General features: G+C 42.7%; 1 protein-coding gene across 3 annotated transcripts in view; it reads right to left on the bottom strand.

Annotated features, from left to right (window-relative positions):
* cdc42ep4 (CDC42 effector protein 4) overlaps nucleotides 1-16,710 on the bottom strand; it is a 29,358-nt gene extending 12,648 nt beyond the window's left edge. Inside the window, exon 1 of one of the 3 annotated variants that reach the window (XM_008104110.2) lies at nucleotides 16,585-16,710. The gene's annotated coding sequence lies outside the window, so the exon portion shown is untranslated. Of the gene's footprint in view, nucleotides 1-14,101; nucleotides 14,123-14,197; nucleotides 14,626-16,584 lie in introns of those variants that run through there. The other 2 variants (XM_008104111.3, XM_062970857.1) reach the window with 2 other exon arrangements.
* Between the last annotated feature and the right edge of the window lie 2,709 nt (nucleotides 16,711-19,419).

The following is a 19,419-nucleotide window of genomic DNA, read 5'->3' as shown; positions in this document are numbered from 1 at the left end:
ACTTAACCTAAGGAGAACTTTTCAAAGGGTTTTCTTGGCATTGGTTGTTCAAAATGCCTTTGCGTTCCTCAGAGAGGGTGATTTGCTCAAGGCTCAGCGGGTTTCCGCAGCTGAGTGGAGATTTGAACTTCAAATTTATAGTCCAATGCTCAAAGCACTACACCTTGGAACCAACCCCCAGTGGATATCAAGGGCTCACTTTATAGACAAAATTCTACTTCCGTGATTATTTCCATTATAGACATCTGAAATGCTGGATTCAAGGGACTGCTCACGGTTCAAAAAGGTGAAATCAAGTGACATTCAGCTACATCACCTCTACACCTATTGCTGTGTCAAACTAAATTCCTTTTCCATTTTCTATATTCATGGAAGCCTCTTCATAGCCAAACAGAACTGCCTTATCCTGCCTTTATCTCAATATGGGACCCAAAGATTCAGGGAACAAGTACAATGTTGCTGCCCATAAGCTTCCCAGAGCTGTTGCAAACAGCATGAAGACTGACTCCTTGATTGTTCGTTGTGGTTAATAGGACAGAGTGGTGAATTAAATTTGATGAAGACTGGAGATTTCTCAGACAGCATAACTTACTTTAAAACAATCGCTAGGGTATTTTTTCAGGGGATGTGCCCCCCCCCCCAATCTTTCTAAGGGATATTTTTTATGCTGCCAGTTACCACTTACAAGGTTAGCACATATAGTTGCCACGAAGCTTTTCCCAGTGACTTTATAAGTAGTTACACACAAAAGACTGAGCAAAATGACTGAAAGCTAAAATATCCTAGATATTTGGGGGGTGGAAAGAAAAAAATAATTCTATTTGTAGACAGAAAAATTAAGGAACAGAAGCATATTGCCTAATAATGGCACTGCTAGGATGCCAGCATCAAAAGAGATTGTCATCACAACATTTGCTTCAAGGCTCAGTTCAGATTTGTCTCATTTACAATACCATGATTACGTAGCATATTATTTGAAGCCAGTAGGCTTATTTCACAAAAACAGCATATTCTTCAAAAGCAGTGGACTAGGTCACAGAAGAACGGAAGATGTTTAAAAATAAATATGAACCTAAGAGCAGCCTTCTTGAGTCAAAGCAAAGACTTATCCCAAGTCTAGCATCCGGTTTCCCACAGCAGCCAACCAGATGGTTATGGAAACATAAAAAGCAGGATTTGGGCATTGTAGCCCTGTGCTGCGGTTGTTCAGGAGATGCATGCTATCTCATTGTGACTAATGGCAACTGAGAATATTATTCTCAACAAATTTGATCTTTCCTTTTAAGGATATCTGTTGGTGGTCATCATCACTGTCTGTGAAAAATGACATCCATAACTGAACAATGTGCTGCGTAAAGAAATATTCCTTTTACTCTGTCCTGAATCACTCACAGTTAGGCTCCCTTGTTTCAGTCTAACAGGGAAAGGAAGTCCTTTCTACCCATTTTCTTCATTTCATGCATGGTTTCCTACAGGTCTATTTCATCCCCCCTAATTTGGCTTTCCCTCCCCTCAAACAAATACACACTGCAAATGCTCTTCACAGGGGAATTACTCCTGCCCATTCTTCATTTTGGTCAGTTGCCTGCACCTTTTTCAGCAATCAATCTCATATTTTAATGCTTTTGCACCCAAAGTTTTGTTTGAACACATTTACATATTTGCAGTTTTATTTCTAATCTCTGGTATTCTCTATCCGAAAAGTAAAATAATGATATCTAACTAAAAAAATCATGTTTTACACTATCAAACAGGGGGAAATGGATGTATCTTTAGAAATTTCTATCTTGAAAACAAAAATAGTTTGATTTTAATGTGTTGTCGAAGGTTTTCATGGCCGGAATCGCAGGGTTGTTATGTGTTTTCCGGGCAGTATGGCCAAGTTTGATTTTACCTTGTTTATTCTTGTTTATTTTATCTAAAAATAAAAGCCAGGAAGTGGATCAAGAAGTTTCAAAAGGCCTTTGACTACTACAGCAACTACAACACTACCCCAATCCATATATAGGCTTGTTCTATGTAAGGACAAGGAACTCAAGTCTCTGCCTTTTCTTGGGTGCAAATCTCAAAAGTTCATTTTCATATTTACATTAAAACAGCACTAACAAATCCTATAAGTCATAATGTTGGTGTGATAGCTGTTCTGAGTTATCATCCAATTGCTATTTTCATCTCTTAAACCACTGCAATAACCTAGATTTAAGTGTAGGTTTTTTGCCACATGTGCAAGTATCCTGTACAGATGGTACATCCAAACATCCACAATGACACTGCATAGAACTCATGGTCTGGAGGTATATAATATCCTGAGGGTACATCTTAACATATCCCAGTCTGCATTCTAATTGCAGAAGTCTTCACGACTCAAGATTGGATAAGAAATAGAGTCAGAAATCTTGCTTTTCTAGCATCCTATCTTTATCCTCATACTGATATATCAGAATTTTATTTCTCCACTATACCATAATAGCTTTTGTATGAGACCACTTCAATAAGCCACCAACAAAAGAAGTTATTCTAACTGGAATTACAGCAAGAGTTTCTAAAGAATTCTGTCCCGCTCCCCAAGAAATCTGAAATACTCTGAGATAGCTATGCTACCCATTCCCTTTACCACACAGCCTCGTGATCATAAGTAAAGTAAGAAGGGAGAACTCTCTTTCTCCCTTTATTTGGAGGGAAAGAGAGAAAGAATGAGCTTTCTTGTCTCCATCTGCAGTTGGGCAAGAACTGAGACAAGATCCTGTGACAATCACGCTGCGACTTGGATAAAGCTGGAGCGAGAATGAAGCTTTAAAAAGCCCACCTCTGAATAATCTGCCAAAGAAAATTATACTGAGTGCCAACACAGTTTAAGAAAATTAAATAGGCAGTTGGTGGTCAGTCTCAAGGTCAGATAGTCCATAATACTGTACTATGAGAATACAAGAAGCTTTATATTGAGTCAGTCACTTCATCCATTTAAGCCAGTACAGTTGGCCCTCCATATTCACAGATTATGTATCCATTGATTCAAGTTTTCACATCTTGAAAATATTAAAAATATAATTTCAAAAAGCAAACACTGATTTGGCCATTTCTGGAAGGAATACTGTTTTGCTATGCTAAGGTCCACGCATTTTGGTATCCACAGGGGGTCCAGGGAATCAATCTAGCAAATACCAAAATACTAGGAGTTCAGAGAGGATTCCCGCTACTGAAACCTGTGAGCCTATGATTTCTACTCTGAATTTTTGAGCTTTTAAATCAAGGATTCTTCACACAGTGTTTGAACGCCAACAATTTAATGTCAACAGTGGAAGTAAAACCTCCATTTTAAAGCAAAACTTTAAAGGAAACATTTATTACCCACGTTGTAGCTGATTATATTTGCATAGGTGTAGGAATATCTCTCTGACCCTGCCACAAAAGTATATTCTACATTCAACTTATTTTAGCATCTTTTGTTTTTAGACCATTATATACTAGCATAGAACCAACATGCCAATCTTGAACATTCTACAGCTGGAATTGCAAAGTACTTTGAAATTTTCATTGAAGCAGGCTGCTGAGGCTTGTCTCTGCCTGCATTTTAATATTTATCTGTTGTATTTCTATATTACCTTTTCAAAACTTACAAAACAGTGTACAGACAACTATAAAGCAAGCAACTATAGTAAAACACTAAAAATAATGTTAAAACAAGCAATGATTTGGAAAAGTAAACCAAAAAAGCGTCTCCTACTGATTTTAATACCAAGCCGGTTAATACCAAGACAGGCAGATAACTGGGTTCTAAGCTGGTTTTAAGCCTAAAACCAATTAGAAATAAACTGAGAGCCAATGCCTATCTTTCAGTACTATAGTGTCATGTGATCACAGCAATGTATAACAACTAGCAGCCCTGCCGCTTCATTTTGTACCAACACAAGCTTTCCAGATAGTCTTCAAGTATACTGACAAGCAGAACATCCTGAAAAACGTAACAGCGACCAATCATGAACGAAATCTGGGTATGATCATTCTGGAACACAAAACATACTCCTTGTGGCTGATGCCACCTGAGGATCCATGAACATTCTCATGTTATCATTTGATTTTCTGGGAGATCACAACTAATTCTGGACCAAGCTGGAGCTAATTCACAAATTCACTTTTTATTCCTTCTTGAGTGGATTTTGCTTCAGCTTCTTCATTCTCATCATTCTTATCTCCACTCCCCTGAAGATAGGTAGCAGGTACAATGTATGTTACTAATGCATTGATGGTCTCTTTCAAAAGTTTCGTAGTGATCTTAAATGAAGAAGGTGGAAGACAGAAGCTTCTGAACTCAGTGGTCATGATCCTAAATAGGAATCTTCCATCATCATTTGATGTGGCTTGATAGAAAGAATCAGAAACAGTAATACTCCAGAAGGCTATCGTGTCAATAGTAATGACATTTGTTATAGGAAACAGGATTACACTCCCCACTCTCAGCTAATGTCCAGCGTGGATCATTCACCAAGGCAACTAAAGCAATCTGTTTAAACCAAAAAGGCCAATTGAAATGAATACAGATAATTGATATTATCTAAATTATTTGCATTTGAAGTTTGGAGATCATGGGTTTCTCAGTTACCTTGGCCAAGAATTGAATACCCGGGCTGTGGCGCAGGCTGGAGAGCAAGCCAGCTGCAACCAGCTGCAATGAATCACTCTGATCAGGAGGTCATGAGTTCGAGGCTCGCTCGGAGCCTATGTTTGTCTTGTCTTTGTTCTATGTTAAAAGGCGTTGAATGTTTGCCTATATGTGTAATGTGATCCGCCCTGAGTCCCCTTCGGGGTGAGAAGGGCAGAATATAAATAAATAAATAAATACCCGAGTCTGATCTATAGAGTCCCAAATCAGCTGGGTGAAGTGAAAGTTTCTTTAATACTGGTCTTATTATTGCCTCCTTGAAACAAGAGGGTGTGTGCCTCTCCCACAGTTCTCTCTTATTCATGTGGACAGTTCCATTTAATAACCTAACAAAGAGGAGGATTGAATAGATGAATGGTAGCCATCCTTATCCAGATATACTGTCAACCTTGAGCCTTGTCTTCTAATTGGGAAGACCATGAAGCAGTATCCAACCCATTTGTCTACAAGTAATCACCTTCATAGGAAGAAGACACTATGAATGCAGTAGCCTATATTTCACCCCAACCCAATACACAATGTTTATAATCTGTGAGAGGAGCCAGGAGTAAAATAGCTGTTCCTGAATACAGAACATGCTCTACTTTTAGAGTCTTTCCTCCCATCAGTCTTTACTGAAGGCTAGGAAAGGCTAAGCAAAAAATTTTTTGAAGCAGAAACATGAGGTGCTAGCATTTCGTATTTCATAATGAAACTGCTTAACGAATTACATGTCTTTATATGAACACAATGAGCAACGATGGCATTTTCTTGTATTCTGTCTAGCTTTGTGTACTTCTTGGTGGGCCAGCCATCAAAACCTACAAACATGGTTCACATACAAAAAATACCTTTGAATTTCAAAAGATGGCTTAGTGACAGGACCAAATTAATCAAGTGCACTTTCCAAGCAAGTGTAAAAGGGAACTGAAAATTGAAATGTTAATTGACCAACAACCCTGCTTTGCAAGCTCACTTATTCCACAGCATGGTAGTCAAACTGTCCTTAGAAGAGATGCCAGGTTAAAGTGTCTTTTGCTTAATGTCAGGATGGCAGGCTGGCATTAAGCAACAAACTAAAGCTATAATCTCTGAACACTCGGGTCACTTCTTTCTTAGAATTGCATTAGACTGGATGAAGGAACAAGGGAGAAAGCAACTAGATTCTTGCATCAGTGTTTAGGTGACTGAAGACACAATAAGCTCCTATGACCAGAATTAACTCTGACTAACACTAAGGTACCTATAGGAAGGATTTTCCAGTAATACATACTTTCCTTCATACTGTTCACAAAAAAGGCAAAATGTCTATTCTCAAAAATGTTCCATTACATAGAGGCTTACCCTTTCTTCTGTGGGACTTTGCCAGTCAAGAACAGTTCCATGTCCTGGGTTTGTCCCAGTGCAGCACCCACCGCTTACCAGAAACTGAATACACTTTGGATCACAAGCCAATGCTTGTCAGCAATATCTTCAAGACCTAACGTCTGCAGTCCTGAGGAAAGCATTCACAGCTCTGCGCTTCCAAACAATGCCATCAAACTGGCTAGAGGGAAGATACAGAGGGATCCCCCATGTCTAACGACTTTGCATTTGTGGCACAGGGGAAAAAGAAGATCTAACACACTATCTGCTACATTGCCCCTTGTATAAGGATCCTAGGAAAAATCTCCTGGGAACACTCTTGGAAGAAAGGGCAGCATGGCAACAATCTGCTGTGATCTGTGACTTGCTAGCAGATTATTCCAAAAATATAACACTAAAGGTTGCCACATTTGCAATTGCAGCCCAAAAGATCAGAGCTAAAGTAGCAAAATCCAGACTTGAGGACAGAAATGGAAATGGTGATGGTTTGGGATGATACAAATCGGACACTGTCATTGTCATACAAGCCAATGCTTTATGGCCAGAAAGACTACAGGAGCAAAGCTTTGATCAGAGCAAGTGGAAGCTTCGCTGCCCACTTCCCTGAGAAGAGATTAACAGCTTCATCTAAGAAAACAGCAAAGGGAGGCGTGTAAGCAAACAAAGTACTCTTTATTGACTCAGTTTTCTACTGCTGTTCCCAAACTGCTGTCAATTGCCTTAAAGGCATCTTACAAATACCTGTTACCAAGTAGTTTTAAGTACCAACCACCTTTTGACTAGTGACAGTGTTCTCAACTTACTTGACATTTGAAAGTAGGTTCTGAGTAGATGGCTTAAAGCATCGTTGTTGTTAAAAGCAGGGGTCTGCACACCTGTGTATCTCCTATACTTTCCAATCTTCCCTGCTTTCAAGAAAAAAAATACATCATCTTTTAAGAAAGTCCTTGTTGATGAAAGGAGTTGCAAGATCACTTCACCAAAATCCGCACCTTGCACGAAGTATTAACTGACAACACCTCATTTCTGATAGATGTAGACAGACAGTTACCCAGAAGATAAAACAGACTAAGGAGAGAAAAGAGTGTGAATAAGTTATCCTGACAGGCAGTTGAGCAAGACAGGAATAGCTGCAGAGAGATACTAAAACTACATTATCAAAGAGACCAATATGCAAATAAGCACTTCAGTTTATTGATCAGAAGAAGTTGCCCCATTGCATCAGAGTAGGTAAAGGTGCCTAGTTGTGAAACATAAAACTATGTCTTCAAGAAGATCTTATGAAGCAGCAAAACAGCTGTAATCTGGACATCTGAGAGAGTGGACTGAAATTCACAAAGCTGTGCAGAAATAATGCTATTAGCTTGGAAGATACTGCAAGATTTCACCTCTGATCAGGATTCATTGATCAGAGACATATTAATTATTATTCAGATTTTAGAACCACAAGTAATTCATTAATTGTCCAGAGATTTAACAGTGCCTTTCTGAAGGAGAACATTTTTTTTTTGCAAGGAGATAGAATCATAAGAGTTGGAAGGGGTTACATTAGTCGAGTCCAACCCCCTGCAATGCAGGAAAAGCACAATCAAAGTACCCTTGACAGATGACCATCCAGCCTCTGTTTAAAAGCCTCTAAAGAAGGAGCTTCCACCACATTCCAGGGAAGAGGGTTCCACCGCTGAGCAACTCTTACGGTCAGGAAGTTCTTCCTAATGTTCAGGTGGAATCTCTTTTCCTGTTATTTCAACCCATTGCTCCGAGTCCTAGTTTCCAGAGCAGCAGAAAACAAGTCTGCTCCCTCTCCCTTATGATATCCTTTCACATATTTATACATAGCTATCATGTCTCCTCTCAACCTTCTCTTCTGCAGGCTAAACATACCCAGCACTTTGAGACGCTCCTCATAGGGCATGGTCTACAGATCTTTGATCATTTTAGTTGTGTTCCTCTTAGACACCTTCCAGCTTATCAACATCCTTACTGAATTGTGGTGCTCAGAATTGGACACAGTATTCCAGGTGAGATCTGACCAAAACCAAATAGGGAGGCACCATGACTTTCCTTGATCTAGACACGATACTCTTTTTGATGCAGCCCAAAGTCCCATTGGCTTTTTTACTTGCTGCATTACACTGTTGGGTCATATTCAACTTGTTGTGCATGAAGACTCCAAGATCTTTTTCACATGTCCTGTTGTCGAGCCAACGTCACCTATTCGGTATCTTTGCATTTCATTTTATCTGCCTAAGTATAGTATCTCACATTTGTCCTTGTTGAAATTTTAGATTCAGTTAAACCCCAAATAGCGTAAGGAAGAACCACCTTTAAGATTTCTGGGGTGTTTTAACCCATTTGATCACAATGCAACACCAAAACCACAACACCTTTTTAAAAACCCAAGAACACAATACATCACTTTTAGTAAAGATCTGGCGTTCTGAGCAGCTATGTTAGCATTAATTTCAAAATAAGTTCTCTAATTCAGTGACCTGCACTTTTCTTAATGTTAAGATGGCAGAAACAATATTCAAGTAGAGAGCTCCTAAAAACTATATTAAAGGAGACTTTATATAAGGAAGAATGGGAATCCTTCAACTCTCCAGGTTTACTTAGACTGAGCTATTCTGGACTGAGCTGCTGGGACTTTCAGTTCAACATCTGGAGGATAGCGTCATGCTCACCACTGGAAGTCAGTTTGGACTTACGGCAGCCTTATGAATGAGAGATCTCAGCAATATTTTGTTATTAACAGTCCTACTAAGGTCTTGCCAACTCAAGTCCATGGCTTCCTTGATTTAAACTATCCACCTGTAATGTGCCCTGCCTCTTTTCTTACAGACTTCTACATGGGGTGACATGAGAAATGACAATGACTTTTATTGTCATTTCTAATTAGTCATCTCATACATGCAAACTGTCTGTGAGATACTCCAGGCATAAGCGATCTCTCTTCTTCTCTCATAACAATTTCTTCTTATAATAAATTTTGGATTCATTTCTTGCAATATGCTTGCATAATACTTGTACTGCTCTAACCCAACTTTAGAGAACTCAGGTTGGATCTACACTGCTATATACTCCAGATTATCAAAGCATTTTACCCAGATTATCTGCTTTGAACTTGATTATATGAATCTACGCTGCCACATAATCCACTTTAAAGAAGATAATCTGGATGTTATATGACTGTGTAGATGGGGCATCAGTGTGACCCAAGTAACTGGTCCCAATCTATCCTTTAAACACCAACGAACTACTGAAGGTAAAAGCCATCAGGAGGTGACACGATCATACTGAATTGACAACTGAAAATTAGTGAAAGTAAAGAATATAGGGAATTATATATTTTGTATTTATTTGTATCTCAATTTTTTCCAGAATTGGAACTCAAAGGCATTTTACAAGATTAAAATAGGACACAGATATAAAAAAATTATTGAATCCTGACAAGCTTTCCAGTCACACACCGTCTACAGCAGTGGTAGATAACCAAGTGCTTTCTAGATGTTTGAGACCAGTATGCCCAATAGATTATTACAGTAGTAGTCAAGAACATAGTCAAGAACCATACTATCTACCTATAGCTATGAAAAGCTATAGGCCTATTTGTTATGTAAATATCAAACCTCTTCTGCCCAACAAACCTTTATGATATCTAAAGCTTGGGCACACAAGGAAAGAAAATAGGGAAATTTCCTTTGCAGAAAGTTTGGCCCAACAGAGCCAGTCAAGCTTTCAAAGTCAAGTGGAGCAATAGTTTGCTAATAGGTAACAAGCAGCTGAGAAGGCTGTTTACCACTCCTGTTTAGGCTCTGAACAATCGTGCCAGACAATGAGGCATGGAATGTGTTGCTCAGCAAAAGCCCAATTGTGTCAGCAGAGTCCAAGCCATTTTAAGTGACCATCCCCCCTGGGTACAATAACCTGTGATCATGATAGGAAAAAAAAATGCTACCGCAGCATTGACTTTGGTCACAATGGGCAACCTAGGATGATTCACCGCCTCTCTTTTGCTCACTGGCATGTGGTATTTTGGTTTAATGGATGAACAGATATAAAGATCTGATCACTGACTAATAATTAGTCAAGCACTTGCTCTGAAGATACACAGCTATAAATGAACCAGCACAGTTCGTAGATAGAGCACTCAGGCCAGGCAGGCAATTACACCTTTCTTTTGATAGATGGGTACAGAGTCTGATATTGAATTACAAAAGCCTTAGCAAGTGGACACCAGGTTAAGGGAGGGTAGGGGAGTAGTACAAATGCTACAAGTAGCATGGAGATCCTCTGCAATGAAAGCACCCTATTTAGCCAGCTGCACCAGAGTAAAGTGTTATTATGCCGGCCTGGCTCCAGCAGATACTGTGTTTACCGGCAATGAGAGGAGCCCCCGTGGCCTAGTGGATTAAAGCCTTGTGACCTGAAACTGCCAGGTTCAAATACCACCCGGAGAGAGCGCGGATGAGCTCCCTCTATCAGCTCCAGCTCCATGCGGGGACATAAGGGAAGCCTCCCACAAGGATGGAAAAAACATCAAAACATCCGGACGTCCCCTGGGCAACGTCCTTGCAGACTGCCAATTCTCTCACACCAGAAGCAACTCAGGTTGCTCCTGACACGGAAAAAAAACCACCCAGCAATGAGGCATGTAGAAGTAAAGCTATACACAAATCTTTCCAGAGGATTTGAGAAAGAATCCACTGTTGGATACTGGCACAGAACAGCACTGTAAACCACACTTAGTACAGGCATGGATTCCTGGGGAGCCAAAAAAAGGGCTTCACACCAGCCTAGCCACAGAGTATAAGACACTGGGAGCAAAATTCCCTTACATTCATTACACTTTTGTGCCACCATTATCCCATATGTGGTAATAATGTATAGAATCAGATTGCAAGTTACCCACCTATCCCAACAAAAGTTAAATGTTTCTGTCGCATGTGAAGTTTTAAAGCAATCTGAAGAGTCATGCCAGGAGTAATGTGAGCCTCTTATGTAAACAACGATTAGATGCATGTTTGTTTTTTAGTCATACTGCAGCTGGGCTGTCCGGCTCAATAACACAGACCAAAGATTAATTCAATTAACTGCTTTTGCTTAAAATAACTACCTTTTCCAGAAGTGAAGGGAGAACGCAAGCCCATCCCAGCTTATCAGTCTTCAAAAACTCTGTAGTCAGAAACCACAATGCCAGCTTTTCTTCAAACTCTGTGTTTATCTTTTACTACTTCTACAGAACTCTCCAGCAACAATTGTAAGAATGAGTATCGAGAAGGAAAGCTACAGGGTCATTAGGCAGCAGTAAAAAACCAAAAAAACAAAGGGCTCTATTTTACATATTCCATTTAGAGTCTGCCTCAGAGCAGGATAGCTAGTGCTGGCCAGTTGAGTCTCTGCGCTATCAAGTAGTATGCAGTAATGCATTTATATATCTGTGGATATGGGGTTGTCGTAGGCAAATAATACTCAAGAGGTGATTTTGCCAGTTCATTCTTTTGAAATGCACCCTACACCACCTATATGCTTTCCCCCAAAATACTTTCCTTCCTTAATAGAACAGCGAGTCTGCCAGGTTCCTTTATCAAAGAGGACTTTGCACTTTTTGACAGCTTGTGTTATGATCCACCCAGAGAGAAGTTTAAGAGTTCAAACCACATGGTCATTGAACATCTTGATTCCGGAGTCCCAAGTTGTCTGGCTTTAGGACTTGCCTCCAGGCACTTCCAGCACCAAGCACTGCAATCGCAGCACTTTGTAAACCAACAATACGAAGTTGAAGGACCTGTTTCTCCTGCTAGTTGTGCATTAGGAGAGACATGTCCACTCCCAATGGTTTGACACAGACATTGGAATCATAAAGCAGAGGTCATCATTATAGCCCCGATGTTGCTGCAACTTGCACGTTCTAGATATAAAACAATACAGTGATTCTAGCTTTCATAACGGTTGCCTTTAGTTGATTGTTTTCTGAATCTTAGACAGAAATAAAGTATCCATGAACCATCAAAACCAAAGCTTCCACTAAGACAGCAATCTTAAGAAAACTTTCCCTGAAGTAATTCTCTTTAAAAGTAGTGGAATTTACGTCTATGTAAACATGCTTATCATTGCTACCTTTGGACACAAGAAGCCAACATTCATTTGTTTTGCAGGGTAGCATGCACTGTAGTAGTGAGCCCCCAGTGGCGCAATGGATTAAACCCTTGTGATGGCAGGACTGCTGACCAACAGGTCGGAGGTTCGAACCTGGGGAGCGTGGGTGAGCTCCCTCTGTCAGCTCCAGTTCCCCGTGCGGGGACATGAGAGAAGCCTCCCACAAGGATGGCAAAACATCAACATCCGGGCATTCCCAGGGCAACGTCCTTGCAGACTACCAATTCTCTCACACCAGAAGGGACTTGCAGTTTCTCAAGTTGCTCCAGATACAAAAAAAATTGTAGTCATTTGAAACTATGATTGTTCCCCTTCCTTAAATGATTTAGGAAACTCCCCCTCCCCTCAGTTTAAGTTATAACACTATTTTTGACACTTGATTAAAAGTGGGAGCAACAGAAAACACTAAACTGAAGCCATTCATTTACCTCCCGCAACTCATATACACAAAGGCCCTGTGTGTGTGTGTCTCTGTTTTGAAGAAACCCAGATAAATAATTCATAACATCTGGGGGCTGCTGCTGGCCTAAACGTTTGCCAGGCACCCTGCCACAAGCATCAAAAGGCACATACATCCCTGTTCTAGGACACATCAAACCATCCAACTTACAAGAGAAACCCACAGGCTCTTTTCTTTGTCAGAGTGAAGAAAGCCAACCTAAAGTAAGCTACAACACGACACTTCAGGAGACAGGTTTATCCTTGTCTGCTGCAGGATGGGATCTAAAGGGCTGTACAACAGAGAACCACTCAGACAGAACTTGGCAGGGCACCTTGAAATTTAAGAAGAGCAGTGGGAACAGAAGCATGACCCTAGCAGTCCCCCCTTTGTTTGGAACTGTAGTTCAGCCTTCTTTTGTCAGGCTGAATTTCAATAAGTCCACCAGGGAAGAGAAGCAGCGGCCAACTCTTGCTCATGCAAACATCTTGCAATAACACAGCACAATAACAGTGACACATTTTCCTTGGTGGTTTGGTTTTCAGGCCTGTTTCTGGGGTTATTTGGGGCACTGAAGCAGAAAATTGCATCTCTAGTTTCCTAGATATGGTTATCCAGGTTTTTCTGTGGGTGAGCAGCTGGCGACTGGCATATGTTCTGTTATCTCAAAAAATTAGACCTGATAGGAGGGGAAACTGGTGTCATTTTTGGCACCAGCAGGTCAAATATACCCAGAAACAAGGCTAATATTTGTGGCACCAAAATGTGTATTGGCCAGTGAGCGGAGCTGCGAATCTGGTTGCCACTTGCAAGAGAAAAGTGCTATGGGAAGGAAAGGAGCATCTCATAAAGCTGTAAACAGTAAGAAAGAAAGAGGAGAAACCACACAGCCACTACCTTTGGATATGCATTTGCTGAAGGACATTTTTGGTTGGTTTGGTGAATGCATTGGCAGTGCTGCCATCCCTCCAATAAATATTAACTTCCAAAGCAGGCAATAGCGCTGTGCAGGTAAAGAGGATCAAATGGAGCAAAAGTCCTCATTGCCTGTAAACCCAGTGGTTCCCAACTTTTGGGCCTCCAGGTGTTCTGGACGTCAGCTCCCACAGTTCCTAACAGCTGGTAAGTGGGCTGGGATTTCTGGGAGTTGAAGTCCAAAATACCTGGAGGCCCAAAGGTTGGGAACCAGGGGTGTAACCTCTGCAGCAAGAAAAGAAAGCACAGAGCTGTCAGTATTTTCCCAACAAAGGATTCCCCCCAGGCAGGAAGCAGCCAGGCTTTGAAGCTGTGAGGCCATTCAATGCTAATCAAGCTGGCCAAATGCACCATTCACACTTGCCTCAAGCAGACAGGAGTTCTTTCTTCCACCCTGTACCTTCCACAGATATATAAACCTCACTTGCCTAGTTTTCCAACAGACCAGGATGCCTGCCACTGATGGGGGCGAATGTCAGGAAATAATGCTTCTGGAACACGGCCATAAAACCCCGAGAACTCACAGCAATCCAGTTGGTGTTTTGCTTCCACCTGGGACAAAGCTCCCCTTCCCAGATCCCTCCCTTTCGAGGCCACATCCAGCAGAAGAATACACTCACTCCTTAGAGACACTTCCATTTCAAAACCGCCTTCCAAGCTGCGAGCAGGCCAGCCAGCAGCCCCACTGGGGCAGGAGTTTCCCACGCCTTCCTTCCAAAAAGGACAGTTGCAGGCTGCTCCTTTGTTCCGAGGCTCCCGGGAAATGAAAGCCCCTCTCTTCCTCCTTGGCAAATGCGGGGATTTTCCTCTCCTCCGGGACTTCCTTTTTAACTTGCCCAACGCGCCAAGACACACACGCGCGCCCAACTGCAGCACTCCGCTAACCAGCTAGAACGTCCACCCACCGGGTTTTAAAGGGATACACCCGCTTTTTCCCGAGACAATGGAACAGCCTCGATAGTCTTTCCGAAGCGGGGGGACGGGACGGGGACGCCAAGCCCCAAACCGGAGGGACGGAATACCTGTGCAACTCAGAGACAACCATTCCTGCTGCCTTCACCAAGACACACGCTTCCCAACCCAGTCTCTCTCCCAGGATCCCCGCCCTCCGCCCCTTCCCTTCCCGTGTGTGTGTAGAATGATCATACTGTATATAAGAAAGGGCCATCGGATTGCAGATGCACTCGCCCTCGAAGGAAAGCATGGAGGAAGAGGGAGAGAAAACCAGGAAGGGAAGGAGGGAGGAAGAAAAAAGGACGGAAGAAAGGGTTGCTGTGAGTTTTGAGGGTTGCATCGCCATGTTCCAGAAGCATTCTCTCCTGACGTTTCGCCCACATCTATGGCAGGTATCCTCAGAGGTTGTGAAATCAGTTGGAAACTAGGCCATTTGGGTTTATATACCCGTGAAAGGTCCAGGGCGGGAGAAAGAACTGTTTGCCTGCGGCAAAGGTGAATGTTGCAATTGGCCACCCTGATTAGCATTGAATGGACTTGCAGCTTCAAAGCCTAGCTGGTTGCTGCCTGGGGGAATTCTTTGTGGGGAGGTGATTAGCTGGCCCTGATTGTTTCTTGTCTGGAATTCCCCTGTCTTCTGAGTGTTTTTCTTTATTTACTATCCTTATTTTAGAGTTTTTTAAATGCTGTTAGCCAGATTTTGTTCATTTTCATTGTTTCCTCCTTTCTGTCGAAATTGTCCACATGCTTGTGAATTTCTGACATGGTGGTTAGAAAATCGAACACTAAGAAAACCACCAATGCTCAGTTCAGCAAAGGACAAAAGGGATCCCCTCACCTCTGCAGGAGTCTACCGTAGACAATGCAGCTGTGGACAAGTCTACATAGGGACCACCAAACACAGTAGCATTGCCCAAACAGGAATCAAGGAACATGAAAGGCACTGCAGACTCACTCAACCAGAGAAGTCAGCCATAGCAGATCACCTGATGAACCTGGACACAGCATATTATTTGAGAACACAGAAATGCTGGGCCACTCTCACAACCACCATGTCAGACTACACAAGAGAAGCCACTGAAATCCACAATCATGTGGATAATTTCAACAGAAAGGAGGAAACCATGAACAAGATCTGGCTACCTGTATTAAAAACACTCTAAAATCTGGACAGAAATAAAGAACAACACCCAGAAGACAGGGGAAATCCATACATGAATCAGAGCCAGCTAATCACCTCCTAACAAAAGATTTCCAATGGCAGGAATCAGCCAGGCTTTGAAACTGCAAGGCTATTCAATGCTATTCAAGGTGGCCAATTGAAACATTCACACAGACAAGAGTTCTTTCTCCCACCCTGGAGATTCCGCAGATATATACTGTAAACCCTATTTGCCTAGTTTCCAATTATTCCTCCCAACCTCTGAGGATGCCTGCCATAGATGTGGGTGAAACATCAGGAGAGAATGCTTCTGGAACATGGCCATGAAACTCACAGCAACCCAGTGATCCCTGCCATGAAAGCCTTCGACAACACAAAGGGAAGAAGGGAGGGAGTAAGGAGGAGGAAAAGGAAGGGGAAAGGAGAAGGATAGAAAGGGGGAAGCAGAGAAGGGAAAAAACAAGGGGAAAAGGGGATGGTTGCTGGACTTCTATCCGAGCCAACCGCAGCGCTTGGCTTCCTCTCTAAGCACCAGGTTCCAGATCTGCGGCGGTGCGCTTGGCGAGGAGGCTCTACCGTGCACACGCTGAGAGGGGTGTGTGTGTGTGTGGCTCCTTTACTACCGGGAGGCTCCCTTCCCTTTCTTTCCGAAACAACCCCTGCAGTTCCGCCTCGGAAGCCTTTGAAAGGGTCCCTTTGAGCGGGACAAGAAGGCGGACCAAGGCATCTCCCCACTGCCTCGTTCGCCTCCTGCAAGGAGGGCTGCAATGGAGGAAGAGGACAAAGCCCCCTCTCCGGCCCCTTCCCCGCCATTTCCGCGCCGCACACGCCCCTCTCCGGCACCTGGGCACCTTGCCTGCGCCTGGAAAGGAAGCCCTCCCCAGCGACTACCTTCCGCCGCAACTGCAACCGCCGCGCCGCTGCCCTGGGCTGCCATGGCGACGCTGCCTCCGCCCCATCCTCTCCGCTCCCCTTCCTCGTTCCGACTGAGCCGACCTTCCACCCCGCCCCTCTCAGACCCCGGTTTTATACCGCCGTGACGTCGCCGCCGCAGAGGGCCAATGGGACAGCGCCACGTCACCGGGTTCGCTCGGATCTCCTCCATTCAAAATCCGAACGTCTCGCGCCGGGGTTCTTCCCTTGTTCAGGGCGCCCCTACTTACACCGTGGAACGAATGCCACTTCCACTGCTATGGCTCAGTGCTATGCCGTACTGGGAGCTGTAGTAGTATGACGAGGCATTTAGCTTTCTCTGGCCAAGAGTGCTGGTGCCTCACCAAAATGTTCAACGCTGTAGCGTGGAGTCCTGCTAGTCAAAAGGGTATCAAACTGCGTTAATTCTACAGTGTAGATGCAGCCTCTGTTGGGACGGGAGGGACCCGGGCACCTTGACACTGTAGAATGGATGCAGTTTCACACTTTGACTGCCATGGCTCAATGCTGTGGCATCCTGGGAGTTGTAGTTTAGTAAGGCAAGGCACCAGCAGTCTTTGGAAAAGAAGACTAAAAACCTTTTCAGATGCCATAGCATTGAGCCACAGGGGTGCCAACCTGCATTCATTCTACAGTGTAAATGCAGTCCTGGTTGGGGGGAAACACATTCAAGTCCTCTGTACTGGTGCATCTTAACCATCCACAATTTTTATGGCCCATTCCTGACTCAAGGCAAAAAAAAAACTAAATCTATTTGGCACCACATTTTCCTTGCCTACATTGGACCTGCATTAACACTCATCTTGCACTCAGCTAGTAGTGATGAGATTGTGTTGTGGAAGGCTTTCATGGCCAGAATCACTGGGTTGCTGTGAGTTTTCTGGGCTGTATAGTCATGTTCCAGAAGCATTCTCTCCTGATGTTTATCCTGCATCTATGGCAGGCATCCTCAGAGGTTGTGAGGTCTGTTGGAAACTAGGCAAAGCGGGTTTCTATAGCTGTGAAAGGTCCAGGGTGGGAGAAAGAACTCTTGTCTGTTTGAGGCAGGTGTGAGTGTTGCAACTGGCCACCTTGATTCACATTAAAAAGCCTTGCAGCTTCAAAGCCTGGTTGCTTCCTGCCTGGGGGAATCCTTTGTTGGGAGGTGTTAGCTGGCCCTGATTGTTTCATGTGATGAGATTACCCTAACCAGTCACCCATTTCCTCCTAGTTAACTTGCCTTGGGGTTAGATGCCTGTCAACAATGTCTGGTCCCAGGAATGTAGGGGGGGGGGGGGGGGCTTGAGGGGCTTCAGCCTCCCCCCCCCCGAAATTCTCAGAGTGGTCTGCGAAAAGGCCTTACTGGTATTATTTAAACTGTTATGTTTATTCATATCATGATCTGATCACCATGCTCAATATATCCCATATGCATAGGGGTATTGGGATAAGGATACAAAAGGTTTGCTAGACTGGATCCTCTCTCACTCAGACACAGCCCCCCCCCCCCCTCAAATAAAATCCTGGCTACGGGCCTGTTCAGTCCTTTTTTTGGCTTTGGACTGTGGACCCTCCAATTTTTTCTCCTATCACTTATGCAAATATACATATTTTCTGTTATGCACTAATTCTGTATTTCTTCAAGTCTAAGACACACTTTTTTTTTCCAAATAATCATCTCTAAAAACAGAATGCACCTTAGAATCACAGGTATATTTTATGTATTTTTGTTGGAGGGTGGTGGTACTGAAATTAGGATGTATCTGTGTCTTACAATTGAGGAAATACATACATACACAGATATGGAAGTATTTGGGAATGAACCACTTCCTCGTGAGAAAGCTCATTAGTCCCTTACACCATTTGCTCCTTCATTTCTACAACAATGTAATGCTGCATGGAGGGCAAAATATTCTGAATTTGCTATAAAAATGGGAGGGGGAGAAGGAAAGGTTATTTGAACCAGATTAAAGCCCAAAGAACCAGATTGCAAGCGAATTGCTGAGAAAAACATGCATCAGAATCACAGAGCCTATGAAGTTGGTACAATATTTTCTATGATTTAGAAAAGGTCTACATCTGAACTCCCAGTGGGACATGTGGGGAAGGCACAATAAAGAATAACATTTAAACTGCTGCTAACATCTCTTGCCTGATGAAGAAGTCAGTGGAGCTTGAGAAGCTTGCATGAAGTGTTTTGTGCATTTTGGCTGGCCCATAAAGGTATCACTCTTTTGTGGATTTTGCTTGACTTTATAGAGTGCCAGCCTCATTCTTTCAACTTCTTTCTCACTCTGTGTGAAAATCCTTTCCCTTTTACACAGTGTTCTCATAAGGTTCTGCTTGGCACAATGCTATTCTGATTTTCAGAACATATTATATTCTTAAAGAAGAACAGTTTGCTTTTAGCATTAGCAACTGGACAGGAAGAAAATCAGTGTATTTGAAATAGGGTGCTAAAAATGTTCCATGGATGCTAAGGTAACCCAAAACCCCCGAATAGAGCAATTAAGATCTAATTTCTCTCCAGAAACCAAGATGCCTAAACTGAGGCTGTCATATTTAAGAAATGACATGGATCAATGAAAAAGAAGATAATGCTCAGTAAATAAAAGGCAGTAAGAAAAGTGAAAGGCCACATTTCTCATGATTAGTCTCAATCAAGGAAGCCACAGACCCCATCTATGTAGGCTCTTATGATGCAGTTTAACTGCATTATACAAGTCTACACTGACCATATAATGCAGTTTCAAACTACATTATAGGCAGTGTAGATGGGGCCACAAACAAGAGACTGTAAGACATGAGCAGGGC

The sequence above is a fragment of the Anolis carolinensis genome, chromosome 2 (genome assembly GCF_035594765.1).
Source record: "Anolis carolinensis isolate JA03-04 chromosome 2, rAnoCar3.1.pri, whole genome shotgun sequence".
Lineage (NCBI taxonomy): Eukaryota > Metazoa > Chordata > Lepidosauria > Squamata > Dactyloidae > Anolis > Anolis carolinensis.
The sequence above is the reverse complement of the archived record's forward strand: the minus strand, read 5'-3'. Positions and strand labels throughout refer to the sequence as shown.